Genomic DNA, 15,936 nt, shown 5'->3' on the forward strand with positions numbered 1-15,936 from the left:
TGATGGCTACCCTTTGTACATTAACAAAAGAGTGCACATTAATCATCACATAAAGTATAAAAATCCTGGACTACTTTTGATACCCAAACTTTTGGTGGGAAATCCAAATCCAGCCTCACCCTACTGGATTTGGTCTTTCAGACACCGGGCAATATTTTTTTAAAAACGTATAATTTCCCAGAGGGGTGAAATGAACTCCATCATGCAAAAATTGTCATCTCTGCTTTATCTGAGGATGATGTACAATCTTTCCACCAAGAGTACAAACAAAGGAAGACAATACACTGTTAACAAAGTGCCGGGCTTTGTCAATCTTCTTGGGGTGGGAAGACCTCCACCAGCATCTCTGGGTGATGGCAGAGAAAATGATTTTCATCTGAGGGAACTGCGGATGGAGGTTTTGCAAGTCCTGCTTGATCCCTGCGACAAGCTTCACGCTTTTGATGGTCCCAAGGTCACTGTCGCCACAGTGGGCCAACAGGACATCTGGCACGAAGGCACTGATGGAAGAAGGAGAGGAGATTTCTCCAAACCATGCCAAACCACCGGACTTGGGCATTCAGACCAAGGTTGGTCCCGATGGTTTCCTTCGCATGTTTTTCCCCACGGCGAATAGCTGTCCCCAATAATGTATATTTTGGGTCCTGTTGATTGTAAAACAAAAAGAAAACAACATTACCTTTAAAAAAAGGATCTGGTGTAATATTAAATGTAACTTAAATTATATTAAATTTTTCCATATTTTACCAAATATAATTATTTTAACTGGATTTAGATCATTCTCAAATTATTAAAAATCTCATGGTGAAATCACAATACAAGATTTTATTTCTAGATATTTCCACGTCATTTTTACTTACTCTTGGCCTCTGTGGAGATGAATGATACCCGTTAGGAGGATGTTGGGTCTCTTGATGCCATTTTTATGTCTAAAATAAGGACAATGACTTACAATCCATTCAAATATACTATTGCTTCTGCATGAGAAAGCAGAGGTGTGTTGCATTAATAACTAATTGCTAACATATTGAATGCATGTTAACAATAAATTACAGGATGCTAAAACAGACTTAATGAGCTAAATATGAAGTTGATTTAGCTATCCACCAAATTGTGATAGTTGTTTAATTGTAAAACCTTATTTTAACAAGGTACTGCAATCAGCAGACATCAAAATTGGAGCAGAACGGAGCAGACAGAGGCCACTTAAGTGCAGGGGTGTGTACTTGCGCTTGATTCTACCAGAGTGAGGGTGGGGCCTTGATTTCGCGGCTTTACTTCCTGCTCACTACTGTGCAGGTCTAGTCCCGAGATGTTAGCGCCATTTCGGGACAATGGCGGCTTAACTTCTCACCAATGGAAGAAAGCGAAGGGGTGTCGTCCATCTTTTTTTACAGTCTATGGTACACAGTCATACCTGGAAACAAATCCTGTTCAAATAGGCTATATGGGCCATTCTACAGAATTGGTTCAAAATTAGAGTTGGAAACATCTTGAAAAAATGTGTCTTTTGCCACAAATTCTGTATGCATGCAAATTGTGTAATATCCAAAGTAAACATTTCTTGTAATTGTGCAGTTAATTCTCATACTGTATTTTCAGAAAGTTTTGGAATATTTATCCTCTCCCCAAATTTGTCACTAATAAAACACAATAATAAATAATTTACTGAGAAGGCTTATATTGGCCTGTTATGATTTTGTTTACATCTACCTAGTAAATATATTTTTTGCTATTTTATTAAATAGTTTTCACATGTAAATCAATGTGAACAACAGGCGCATCTGTGCCGTTCATTCACACATAGACACGCGTTTTGCAGTTTACATACACTATATTGCGATTAGAACAAAGCACTTAAGAATAAAAAAACGTACTATTCACAATCCTCAGCTGGGTCCGTTGCTTCTCGAAATTAAACCAAAACCAGCACTTTTGAGGTAAATTTTTCCAGGATTATTATAACTATTACGCTATTAATATTCCTCACAGCATCGCAGGACGACGTAAAGTACATGAATCTGATTAAACTTGATGTGTTTTATCGAGTTGATGTGGGCGTTGACAGCTTTGCATGGATCGCCTCAGACCATTTGCATTTGAATAGCGCGCGTTCATCGTGGGCGTGTCACATTAGCAGATAATGAGTTGCCATGAGAACGACTGACATCTCTCTCTTTTCATACAGATTACATTTACAGAGAATATTTGTTTTCGTTTTGAATTAGATTAAATGCTCTTGCCTGTGTGACTAGTATTCGCTGAGTTTTGGTTAAGTTTATAGATGTGCTCCAGAAAAAAAGTTCACGAAGACAGAGAGGCAGAAAGCACACCCTGTTTATTTTCTTTAATTTACAAAAGCACAATGTTTTATTTCGATTGTTAGTGGACGCATAAAAAAGAAGACATTTAACAGTTTATTTTTTCATATTTCTTAAGTCTGTATGACCATAAATGCAGGGGCGTGTCTAGAGGGGTGGCACAGGGTGGCACCGGCCCCCCCTGGAATATGATTGGCCCCCCCCTTGGTGCCACCTCCAACATCATTGGGCTAGATTTACTGTCAACCTGACAATACTCAACGCCATTGGATCAGAGCACTGTCAATCACTGCTTGATTTGCGATTCGCAAAGAGGAATCACAGGTCCGCGTTTTTCAAACAGTAGGAAAGAGAGACACCTCGACACGTCACTGTTTATGGTATATACACACTCAATTACAGTATATATTTTTAAATATTGCAACCTATGTTAGTTTGATTACTTTCATGTGTAACTGATCAAGCTATTGTATGTCGCCAGTAATGTTAGATTAGCTAACGTAACTTCGGCAGACTACTGAATAGAGATGACTTGTCAGTGTTATTCAGCGGCAATGCACACCACTACATAAAAATAAAATAGATAAATATTACTTTATCTGTTGTTTGAAAGACTAAAGGCACAATAATCTTTTTCCAAAAAAGCTATGGTGTGGTAAACATTAAAATGTGAGAACGTTAACTAACACCATAGCTACATGCAACTCTGTGTAATTTAGATACTTAATGGGTTTTTGCTTATTTTTAGGCAGAATTTAGTTGTGGAAAAAAGTTGAGAATGAAAAGAGGACAGAGTCAGACTCAGCAACAGGACATCTAAGGTTTATTTAAAGGGTTAGTTCACCCAAAAATGAAAATTCTGTCAGTAATTACTCACCCTCATGTTGTTCCAACCCTGTAAGACTTTCGTTCATCTTCGGAACACAAATTAAGATATTTTTGATGAAATCTGAGAGCTGGCTCACTCCTTCATGGGCATCTATGTAATCGATATCTGCCATCCCAGAAAAGTTAGTAAAGACTCAAAGTCCAAGTCACTACAGTGGCTCAACCTTAAGTTTATCAAGCGACGAGAATACTTTTTGTATTAACTAGAAAAGTGCATTTCCGGAGGAACTGCGAAGTGTGCTTGCTCGGGTGCGGTTCACTAACGTTAGCAGGTAGTGGATAAGGGTGCGTTGAAGTTTGCTTGATCTGAGAATTTCAACAATAGTACTTTTTTCAAGATTGTGCAAAAAGGTGAAAAGTTATGTGCATTAAGAGACATGTCTGCAATGTAGACTAGTGCCAATTGCATTGTTTATGTGGCTTGGTTGTTGGTTTTGAAATTGGTTATGAATTGTTAAGTAAACATGCAATTTATTCTATTAGAACGCCTCATATATATGGGCTGATATGATATTAATCACCATTGTAGTTTTAGAAGTGAAATATATATGCAATTTATTCTGTATTAATCGGTGACCTTCATATATAAAGTATGTATGTTATTAACCACATTTATAACCTAGTAAAATAGAGTGTTATATAAGAAAAGACACTGTAACTTGTTTGGTAAAAGCCTTTATTGTGAAATTGTTTTATTAAGAAAGACAATGGAGATGGTTTTGTAAAGGTCTTTATTATTGAACTGTTGTGTTCAGAGAGACACTGCAACTTGTTTTTGTAATAAACTTTTTATTGTAATAATGCATGCAAGAAACGACAATAATGTACTCATGTTTAAGCATTTAATCAATAGATAGAAGTAACATTAAGTAGTGAAAAGCATGTAACTTAGCAAAGTAGAAATGGCAAGCATTACCCTGATGAGGAGCATGAGACGCAGGAGAAAGGCAGAGGGTCCAGAGCAGCAAACAAAGGAGAACAAAGGAAAGAGCTTTAGATATGGAGTTACAAGGGGGTTTCCAGAACGGAGGACAGTTCAACACTTCGGATTGGACAGATTGTCTGTAAAGGACTGAATCTGTGCGGAGGGCGTGTGGACTATAAAAAGTATTGTAAAGAATGTCAAAGTTAGACGCTGTTTCACCAAGGACGGCCTCTCCGGTGTTAGATGCCTTGCCATTGCGCCTCATGAAGATGAAAGCTTGTAAATTATTTAGTTTTGATTTACTTTTATTTTTATTTCATATATTAGTACCTTTTATGTAAACTAGTTAACCTGTATTTAATAAAAATTACATTTAATTGAAATTAAGAAGCTTGCCTGCCTTAAGTCTCTGTTTTACAAAAGATTGAGCTGAACTAAACCACGGAGCAGTCTTTTGACTGAATTGTAAGTATGGAAATTTATGTACTTATTGTTTAGAACGAATTCGACTGACTTTACCTAACCTGAGAATAAACAAAATAAGGTAGAAGGTGTCTATATTTAAGACCCAAACAAGGGGTTAAATTAAGCACCACAAAACAGAATATACAGCAGAGAGTGGGAGTGTTTTGGGTGATGAAATAGTAGCCTATTGAAAAGAAGTTGACAGTCTTCATTTACTGTATCCAATAAGCCAATACAAAACTCACCCAGCTGTTCTGTGGTTGAGTGTTCCCTTTGATTAGGAACAGATTTACTATCTCAAATTAAGGTCTACCGTAATTAGCGATGCTTTGATTGCTGCTGTCAAGATGGTTGTCATCGCCTACACAGAAACGCTGATTTTTATTGCCTACCGTCAGTCCTCATATTGTAATTAAATGAAAAACGCTATCAGTTTCACTATTAGCTTACTCTAGCGATGCAATCGCAACAACATGGATAACGCTGTTTGGCCTTGGCTAACTTTATATGACATATGCGCCATATGCTAGAGTTACACATCCCGCTGCCATTTCAGGGCTTGAATTTCGGTGCAGGAATGTGGGGATTGCGCATAATTTAGACCATTCCCGCAAGGTTAGCTTTTATAGTGCGAGAAATTCCCGCACAAATATATTTGCTTCATCTCAGAACAAATTATTAAAAAATAAATTCACAGATGCGAGAAAAAAGATGTCAAACTGTCTTTTATTTTCGAATTTAATTCCTCAATCAGCGCTGGACCGGCATTTTCTGTCTTCCGCTGAGCCCTGGCCGAAGACAGATCATATGTTTCTCGCTGTCAATGCAGTGGTCTGCGTTGCGCTGATCACTATCGAGTGTAGGTGCAGCATTCTAACATTGAGTCATAATGAGCTGTTTGTGAAGAAATTATCCGCTTCCAAATTATGTCACTTTAATCACGAAATTGAAACATTAAAAAACAATTTGCTCTTTATGGTGTGTGAGTGATAGAGCGCGGCAGCAACGAACCAACTGATCAGCTTGCAGCATAACAACATTGAATGCTCGGCCGAACAGCTGATCATAGCTGTACAGGGCGCCTTATTATTTTTCATCTCCATAAATATATCTAGTAGTAAAGCTAATGCAAGGGCTAGAAATCAATTAATCTTTTGCTGATACTTCCTTGCATGGACTGTAAAAAAAGATGGACGACGCCCCTTCGCTCTCTTCCATTGATGAGAACTGATGCCGCCAGTGTCCCGATATGGCGCTGACATATTGGAACTTGAGTCTGCGCAGTAGCGATCTCGGGACCAGACATGTGCAGTAGTGAGCAGGAAGTAAAGCCGCGAAATCAACGCTCCGCCCTCACTCTCGCAGGGAAAGTGCATTCTGCACACTTTTTTAAAAATTGATTGCAGTACGACAAGAGGCTTGTTAAAATAAAGTAAATACAATCTCCTCAGTCCTCCGAAGATCCCGAAAAAAATGTCCGTTGGTGCTTCAGTGACTACTTCGCTCAGAGAACCTGTCAATCACAGCTGTCAATCATGACGTTACACCACCGCATCACGTAACTAACTAAAAACCAACTTATTTTTGAAACAGACACTTGAACTTACATTAGCGTGATAAAAACGACAGTAAATGACAGAAACCACCTTTGGAAAAAAGATATTTGAAGTGTATTTAATTGTTTAGTTGGTCTCACGTCCCGTTGAATAACACGGGGAGGCGGGGCTTATGACCTATACTAGGACCAGTCACCGGGGGGCGATCGAGACGTTTTGGCTTCACTTTTCAGGGCTTGTGCGGCACGCTTGGTGCGGACAAGCACATGATGGCCTCCTAGGTCTGGGAGGAAGTGCTTCAAAGCCATGAAAACAGCCATCATCTCAAGGAAATGTATACATGTGCCAAAAAAGATGATGACTCCTCCACAGACCCTGAGCTGAGCGGCCTTCCATTACCACTTGTGAGAGTGACTCAATGACAATGAGCTCCTAACACAGGACCCTGGGTCAAGAACCAAGGCTTCCTCCATATAAACAAGGTGCAAAGACATCTGCGTGTGACCTTGATCAAATGAAGTGGGTTCCCCCTTGGGGAAAACCCCTTGGTCTTGAGCCACTACTGCAAGGGCCTCATGTACAGCAGGTCAAAAGTTGTCATGTTGGACGCAGCTGCCATCATACCTAACAGTCTCCGAAACTGTTTCACAGTGAGTGACTGGCCTAGCTTTATCTCTTTTACGACAGTGAGGGTAGCAACAACACGAGCAGGCAATAGGACAGCTCGCATTGTAACTGAATCACACACCACACCAAGAAAAGTGGTCCTCTGAACTGGAGAAAGCACACTCTTCTTGGCATTCAATCTCAACCCCAACTTTTGCACGTGGGTGAGAATGACATCTCGATGCCGAACCGCTAACTGCTCCGACTCTGCTAAATTAAGCCAGTCGTCTATGTATTTCAAAATGCTAATTCCTTGCAGTCTGAGTGTTGCTAGAGCTGCATCTATGCATTTCGTGAACGTGTGGGGTGATAGAGCTAGGCCGAGCGGAAGAACCCGATACTGTTATGCTTCGCCCCCAAAAGCAAACCTTGTGAACTTCCTGTGTTGTGGAACGATGAAGACATGGAAGTATGCGTCCTTTAGATCCATCCTGACAAACCAGTCCTCGGATCATTTTGAGTCACAATCTGCCTCAAAGTCAGCATTTTGAACTTGAGCTTCTTCACTGAACGATTCAGACAACGAAGATGTAATATAGGACGCAACCTCCTCATCCTTCTTGGGAACAATGAAGTACCGGCTGTTGAACCCGGACTCTCTGTTGGGTATAGGAACCATTCTATAGCTTCCTTTGCTAATAGAGATTTTACTTCTTGTTCCATAACCAGAGCCTGCTCGGGATGCACCGCCGTGAGTAGTGCCCTGTTGTATCGTGGTGGAGAAGAACCAAACTGAATTCTGTACCTTTTTTCTACAATCTGTATGCAACCCTTCACATCTAACGCAGAAAAAAAATTGTATTTCTTTTAAAAAGTTCTTTCACTTTTGGAGAGTCTTTTGTTTTTCCATCACCTATATTATAAACAGTGGTCTGCAGGAAAGTGTAGAACTTGATGAGAGTGTTGTCAAGGGATTGTTAAAAACAAAGTGCACTTTGAGGAGCTCATCTAAAGCACCCATAGAACCAGCTGTTTGACTAGGGGTAAGCTTATTATCCAGTGCAGTGTAGGGCAATATCATCTCAACTCCTCCCTATGGCCAGAAGGAATGATGCTGTGATTGATTGGGTGCTGATCGTTATCAGCTGATAATAGCTTTATATAGTTTGATCGTTGGTCTCTATAAAGGCCGATCAGAAGAGCCGATCAGATGAAACAGAACTCGAGAGACAATTGGCTGTCCTACCAGGTGTCTGAAAAGGACTATACATTTGCAACGTCTTTGCGGAGGGCGAAGACATAGCAACGACAGCAAGAAACTAGGGCTGTGCGATTTTAGTTATTTTATTTTCTTGACAGCGGTGCGCTTTCGTTCCTCCCTAAAAGGGCAAAATTAGATCAGTGATTGCCGTAAAGTACAGTCTACTGTTGCTAAACTGCAGAACTTGCTCAATAGATAGATTTAGATTAAGAGCTTTGAGCTTGACCTTTTCAGTTCTGGGACAGTATTGTGCAGCTACTTCATGCCGCATGCACATGCTCTTAAGAGGCTCATACCGCAAGTGTGTGTATTAGGACAGACCCTTGGTGTCACATTAAACTCAGACTAACCAAGATCATTTTTTTAAACTACTCATTAACTATTAGAAGCCAAAGATTTGTAGTTAAGACTGCTTTTTGGCCCTAGAGTGTATGTGTGGTGTTCAGTGGTCCATGTTGACCTTTTGTATGAACTGTACTTTGTCAGCAGGGTTTCCTTCAATATTTACAATGGTTCCGTGGCTTTTGGTGTACCTTGTCCCAAATTTCAAACTTGCACTCTTACCCCCTTTGAGTTTTCCTCTTTGTTATGTGCTTGATGTTATAGAGGGATGATTGTGAAACATTTAAGTGAGATATAGGAATTGCTATTTGCTATAACACTTCATCTTTTACAACACAAGATTTTGGACAAATGTATTAAATGACAGGAAAAGCTGAGTGCCCACATAGCTACAAAAACCTTTTGTCAATAACCTTTGTAACCTGTTAAGTTAATGTAAAAGTAATGCTGATCTTACTGCCTCAAATGCGGCCGTTAATGACTGACAAAACACAAATCTTCAACATTCACTGGTGAAAAACCTCAAAGTTCAATTTGAGCTTGATTTTGGGAAAATGTTAATAATATAATGACAGACGCAAGTGCCACAATACTAATTTTGTTCCTGTTTAAATATTTGTTTCCGGTTCGGAGTCCTGCAACCAATTAAATGGAATAACATGCAGTACTGAGTATAGTTTATTTGAAAAAAAAAAAAACCCTGCAGTATTAACAAGGTACAAAACAATAAATTAAATAGAATACAAACAAAAAACAAGAGTGTCACCAAATCAAAGAAAATATCAAATGACCCACACCTTCTAAACCAGGGTTTCTCAAACTCGGTTTTGGAGGGCCACTGTCCTGCAGAGACTAGGTGTGTTCGACATGGGCTGCGGCTGGATGTAACCGATCGCCGAGAGTAGCCGCGTGCAGGCGGGGAGGAGCTGCAAACGGAGACGTGAAGTCGGACACTTTCTGGTTCCCGTAGTGACCGCTCACGTGGTGTTTGCATACTTTACCACAGCTGAAGTGAAATAAATGCCATTTTTGCCAAATAATACACAGATGTTTCGGAGACATACATTTTCATTCAATACTTTATGTATTGCTTCATACAGCGTCTGTTTAAACAAGAATAAAGTTCAACATAAGCTACTAATCAATGAAGTGGAGTCTACGTTTTTTAATCCATTTTAATTTGATAAACATGACACAATATAACATCGCAACTACATGAAAAGAGTGTTTACTGTTATAAAAAACTGATTTGTGAGCTTTAGAGGAACTAAAGGTGGTCGAATAAACACGAAACACAAGTGATCGTTGTCATGCGGTGAATCCGGCCAATCATGGAACAGCTGTGTCGTCATCAGCCCTCATGCAGCCCAGTGCAGCCGCTCTTGAGAAGCTGCGCTGGCTGAGTTCTCCGGCTACTCTCAAATCGCTCTCGCGGTACTTTGATGGCACACGTCAGAGTCACGTGGCGTCGGCGCTGCATCAAGGCGGACAAAATTTCTAACCGGCATGCACTGCTTCAAGTCAGCCGCCGATCGGTCTGCGCAGAGCTGCATGAAGTCGAACAAGCCTTTTAGCTCCAACCCTGATCAAACACACCTGAGCAAGCTAATCAATGTTTTCAGGATCACTAGAAACTCACAGCTAGGTGTGTTTGATCAGGGTTGGAGCTAAACTGTGCAGGACAGTGGCCCTCCAGGACCGAGTTTGAGAAACCCTGCTCTAAACCAGGGATGGGCAAGTTCGGTCCTGGAGGGCAACTTCGGTCCTGGAGGGCCACTGTCCTACAGAGTTTAGCTCCAACCCTGAAAAAATCACCTGCCTGTAACTTTCTAGTAATCCTGAGGACCTTGATTAGCTTGTTCAGGTGTGTTTGATTAGAGTTGGAGCTAAACTCTGTAGGACATTGGCCCTCCAGGACCGAAGTTGCCCATCCCTGCTCTAAACTAACAACCAAAAAGAAAATGCAGAAACAAAACTGAAATCTTCATCGTATTCCGTGCTTTACATAAACTACGCTAAATAAAACCAAAAATACAAAAAGTGCAGATCGCTCTTTGCCTAACTAAAAATGAGGATTCTAACTGTAGTTGTTTGCAAATTGCTGTAAGAACACAAATCAACAGAATTAGGAAGCGGTACAAAGTGGCAACGTATAGTAAGCTAAACAAGTAGTAAATTCAGAATTAGATAATTAACAAAAACATGATCAAGTGGCAAGACCACAAACACACTTCACTGTAACTTTGGCTAATCAAGAACAAAGACTACACAAATTTGGCTCTGATCTCGTCTACCCACACTCACGTTGAACTTGACACAAGACTTAATTACATAATGATGAATCAGTGAAGACAATGGAGTCAAATGGAGTGAATCCTGCAATACATATCGGTAACCAAAGTACGCACCCAAAGATTCAAGATCACATGGTGAACACATTAAAAGACATTCATCGCTGACTAGAAGGTAAAGCTCGACTGAAGGCACAGAATTAAGTTAACCCTGACACTGATCAGGCTCACTACTCAAGCAGTGAAAAATAAAGATTTTTATCCAGGCGGCACATCAGTGGATTGGTCGAGTGTCTTGTCGTCACAACTATGATTGACAGTCAAGTTGTCCAATGATCGTAAACCTAAGAGCAGAATATAGAAACAGCAGAGAAGAGCAAGTTAGGGGAGCAAGGAAAAAAAAAAAATAATTTTACAGAACACACATGGAATCCAACCTTTCATCTATTGCATTTTCCTTGCAGCACCAATACCATCATCTCTCTTTATGTAAATAACCCTCAGTTCTTTGAATTAGCAAAGAAGAAGAAGCAAAGTACCCCCTAGGTTCACAATACATTATGCAAGATTTCTACATGGATAATGGAGTCTCTGGTGTTGAATGTGCAGAGAAGGCCATCCATTCGGCACGAGAAGCTCGCCAGGTTTGCGCACTAGGTGGTTTAAGATTGCATAAGTTTGTGTCCAACAACAAGGCAGTTTTGGAGACCACCCTCTCAGTGTGCTGTGGACGCTACAGCTGACAATCTGTCCCTCACTGACCAGCCTTTGGAAAGAGCCTTGGGCATTTACTGGCAACTGGAACATGATAACTTCAGATTTTGTGTCAACCTAAGGGACCAGCCAGCAACCCGTAGAGGCATACTGTCTATAGTGGCCTCATTATTCGACCCCCTAGGGTTTCTTGCACCATTCTTGCACAAAGGAAAGGCTGTTCTGCAAGAAATTTGCAGAAATGGCATGGGCTGGGATGATCCTTTACCTGATGGTTTTCAGCCAATGTGGGAACATTGGAAGGCCGATCTTGCAAACTTAGAGAAGATCAAGGTGCCTCGTTGTATTGTGCCTGCTGGATTTCAGAGAATCACAAAGAGAGAAATTCATCACTTCTCGGACTCCAGCACGAGAGGATATGGCCAGTGCTCATACCTTAGGCTTGAGAACAAACAAGGTGATGTCCATTGTGCTTTGCTCATGGCAAAATCTAGAGTAGCCCCACTTAAGGTCACAACAATCCCTCGGTTAGAGTTGACCGCTGCGGTTGTGTCAGTTGAAGGGAATGATATGTTAAAGGAAGAAATGAACCTTGCAGAGGCATATTTCTGGACTGACTCTCAAGTGGTGTTAGGCTATATAAACAACGAAGCTCACCACTTCCACACGTTCGTTGCAAATTGAGTTCAGAGAATTCATCACAGTACAATTCCTCAACAGTGGCGATACATTCCCTCAGATGAAAATCCAGCCCACTATGCATCACGAGGTATGAGTGTTAATGATCTTGTCACTTCCAGCTGGTTCAGAGGACCGAACATCTTGTGGGAAATGCAAATAGCTCCCCCTGTGGATGTTAAAGGGGTGGTTCAGGATTTTCGACATCGGACCTCATTTTCAAGTGAGCCTGGTTGTTATTCATCAGTGGAGACAGTTTTCAAAAAAATTCATCCAGTCCTTACTTTTGGATAGTTCGCCTATGCTAGGCTAGCGCGAGTCAACGGTGCACGTTAGCCTGCCATTAAAAACAGTTTTACCCACTCCACAGTACACCAAAAGCAAATAAATTATAACGCCAGACTATCGATGTAAATGTCTATTGAGAGAATAATGTTAGAAATCAAAGTACTCTTGTATCTCAATTATCTGCGGCAGGTAATACACTTGCGTGATTGTTATGTGGACCGGCTCTCTCGGTTTCCTAGGTAACCAAATATAACTCCGCCGCTGCTGTAGACTGCTTATAAATACAGGGAACAAATTGATTTCTAACATTATTCTCTCAACAGACATTTACATCGATAGTCTGGCGTTATAATTTATTTGCTTTTGGTGTACTGTGGAGTGGGTAAAACTGTTTTTAATGGCAGGCTAACGTGCACCGTTGACTCGCGCTAGCCTAGCATAGGCGAACTATCCAAAAGTAAGGACTGGATGAATTTTTTTGAAAGCTGTCTCCACTGATGAATAACAACCAGGCTCACTTGAAAATGAGGTCCGATGTCGACAATCCTGAACCACCCCTTTAACACACAACTTCCAATTGGAGACCCAGAGGTCAAGAAGGCTCAGTCACTGAACAAGCAAACGGTACAGTATTCCTGCTTATCCAACCGTCTCACAAAGTTGTCCTCATGGTCCAATGTCATCCAAGCAGTTGTATGTCTACTTCGTCGAGTAAGGAAGGACAAGTCAAGTGACCACAGTACTGTGGCAGAACGTGAGGATGCTAAGTGCATCATCATCAAGGACGTACAGAGTCAGATGTATGCAGAAGAGATAGCCTTACTCCGTAAGGGCAAGCAACTCTTACGCAACAACAGGCTATGCAATCTAGATGCCTTTGTCGACCACGACGGATTGCTCAAGGTGGGAGGAAGACTTTGCAATTCTTCTGTCCCTAACTCCATTAAATATCCAGTAATAATTCCAAAGGAGCACCATCTTACAAAACTTCTAATTGCTGATTATCATGAAAAAACAACATCAAGGAAAAGGCTTAACTATAAATGAGATCAGATCAAGAGGATTTTGGATAACAGGAGTAAATAGGACTGTAGCCTCCTTTGTACGACAGTGCGTGAGATGTCGCAAGCTTCACAGACCCACAGAAGAGCACAAATTGGCCAACCTGCCCTCAGAGCGTATAGATCAATCCCCTCCATTCACGTACTGCGGAATGGATGTTTTTGGTCCGTTCATCACCATGCAAGGCCCTAAATCGTACATGAGGTATGGACTTCTCTTTACCTGTTTCTGTTGCAGAGCCATCCATATTGAGATGCTGGATGACATGTCCACAGACGCCTTTATCAACGGCCTGCGTTGTTTTATCGCTATCAGAGGAGCAGTTCATCAAATAAGGTGCGACCAAGGCAGTAATTTCATTGGAGCTAAGAATGAGTTAGCTAAGGCCATGAAAGAGATTGACACCAATCGTCTGGTAATGCTCTTAGCAGAAAAACAATGTGACTTTGTCTTCTACGCACCCCATTCAAGTCACAGGAGGAGTTTGGGAGAGGTTCTTCATTCCACTCTGTCCTGATCTTCTGGAAGGCTTGATGATTCTTCCCTTCCGACCTTCTTCTACGAGGTTATGGCAATTGTAAATAGCCAACCGCTCACAGTAGACAATCTGAATGATCCTAAAAGTCCTGAGCCCCTTACCCCAAATCACCTGCTCACTTTGAAAACTACCCAAGCTCTACTACCCCCTGGCAAGTTTGTTAGAGAAGACGTATATGCTCGCAAGAGATGGCCCCACGTCCAATACTTAGCGGAGCAATTTTGGGGTCGTTGGCAGAAGGAGTATGTGTCTAACATTGCAACAAGACAATGCTGGCTTACACCAAGAAGGAAAATGCAAGTTGGAGATATAGGCCTTGTCCCAAATGGCACACTTCATGTGCACTTTCGGTCTTGTGGACTTACAATGGCTGCCACGTGCGCATGTCCGTTAAGTCCGTGAGACCGCAGTGTGTCCCATTTGTCATTTTTAGATCTCAGAAGGGTGCTCACGAGCGCCCCCATGTGGTCTAATTGCGTCCTTGATGCGCACTTTTGCCGAGCCCACACTGATGCAGCAGACTTCTTCCCGACAGTCAAAGCGGCATTACGTCACGAAAGTGCGGACTCAGAGGAAGACCGCGAGTGCTTAGGGTTCCATTTGGGACAGGGCCATAGTCTTGGAGAAGGCAGATGATTTGCCCAGGAATCAGTGGCGTTTGGCAGAAGTTACTGAGACTGTATTTGACAAGGATGGCTTGGTGAGAAGAGTGAAGATACGTTTTGGAGACAGAAAACTGGGAAAGGATGGTAAACGCCTGAACAAACCTTCAATAGTTGATCGCCCAGTGCAGAAGCTGGTCCTGCTGCTACAGGCAGCCTGAACTTCCTGACATATCCTTTGATTTATGCAGTTCATAGTAGAATATGTTTCAGTTTTTCTTTTACATCTAGCCTTAAACATGGGTAATTTATTTTAGAAATCATTTGTGATTAAAGTTTGAGATTTGTAGTCACTCGTGATTTGGTGGGAGTGTAAATAATCAGTTATTTGAATTAGTTTTGGACATTAAAATATTATTTATTTCTTAATATTAGTTTAATATTCTTAATATTGTGTTTATTATATTTTGGAAGTTTACTTTGCACTCTTAGTTATTTAACCTATAGAGACCTTTATTTTGAAAGGCGGCTTGCCGGAAAGGTGAAAAGATTGCTCACGCACCAAAAGCACGCATACATAGATTGCTAACAGACGGAGACACAGAACCATGCGGTTACGGATTCACAGATCTGAATTCTCGTGTTAAGGTCACCTTTAAGTGAATTTAGGCATCTAGTTTTTTTTTGTTTGTTTTTTTTTTGCAGCATTTTTTTTGTGTGTGTGTCTGTTGTTTAGCAGCTGGTTGGAAAGGAGTACAAAGTATACATCATGTATATTTATGCACTTGTATAATGTTACATAACATATCTTGTCTTTATGATTGTTTTATATGTGTTTGTTTGATTTATGAGTAATTTAAGTTGTTTATGATAAATGTTAGTATTAATTTCGTAATTTTGTTGCTGTATCGTCTACTGTTTTGTTTCATTTATACGTACGTGAATTATTTACAAATTCCAATAATGTTAATTTATCTGTTCTATCTCTTACGGTGTTGTGATGGCATTGTGAAGGTGTTGTGAAGGTATTGAGGACAATAAACCGACAACATCAGTGAGAAAGTGAATTTCCTTTATTCAACCGGGCTGCTACACAGTAATATTTCCATGTTTGAAAGCTGTGTATTGAAGAGCTTCTTTGCTCCTATTGGTCATTGTCACAGATGATCGGGCTGATATCGTGTAGTCTGAACCCAGCATAATATTTTCAGTTCCAGTTGTTTGCGCGTTGTCTCAAGGACACACCCACAGTAGGGTAACTTTCATGAATACTTCACCCACTGGAACAGTTTTACAGGAACTGATTTAAATTCAGATTTCCTGAAGGACATCTCAATTCTCTAATTGCACCACAAGGAGGCGAGGAAGGAGGAGTGAGAAAGCTTCCTGAGGAGTCATA

This window comes from Squalius cephalus, assembly GCF_949319135.1.
Source record: "Squalius cephalus genome assembly, chromosome: 17".
NCBI lineage: Eukaryota > Metazoa > Chordata > Actinopteri > Cypriniformes > Leuciscidae > Squalius > Squalius cephalus.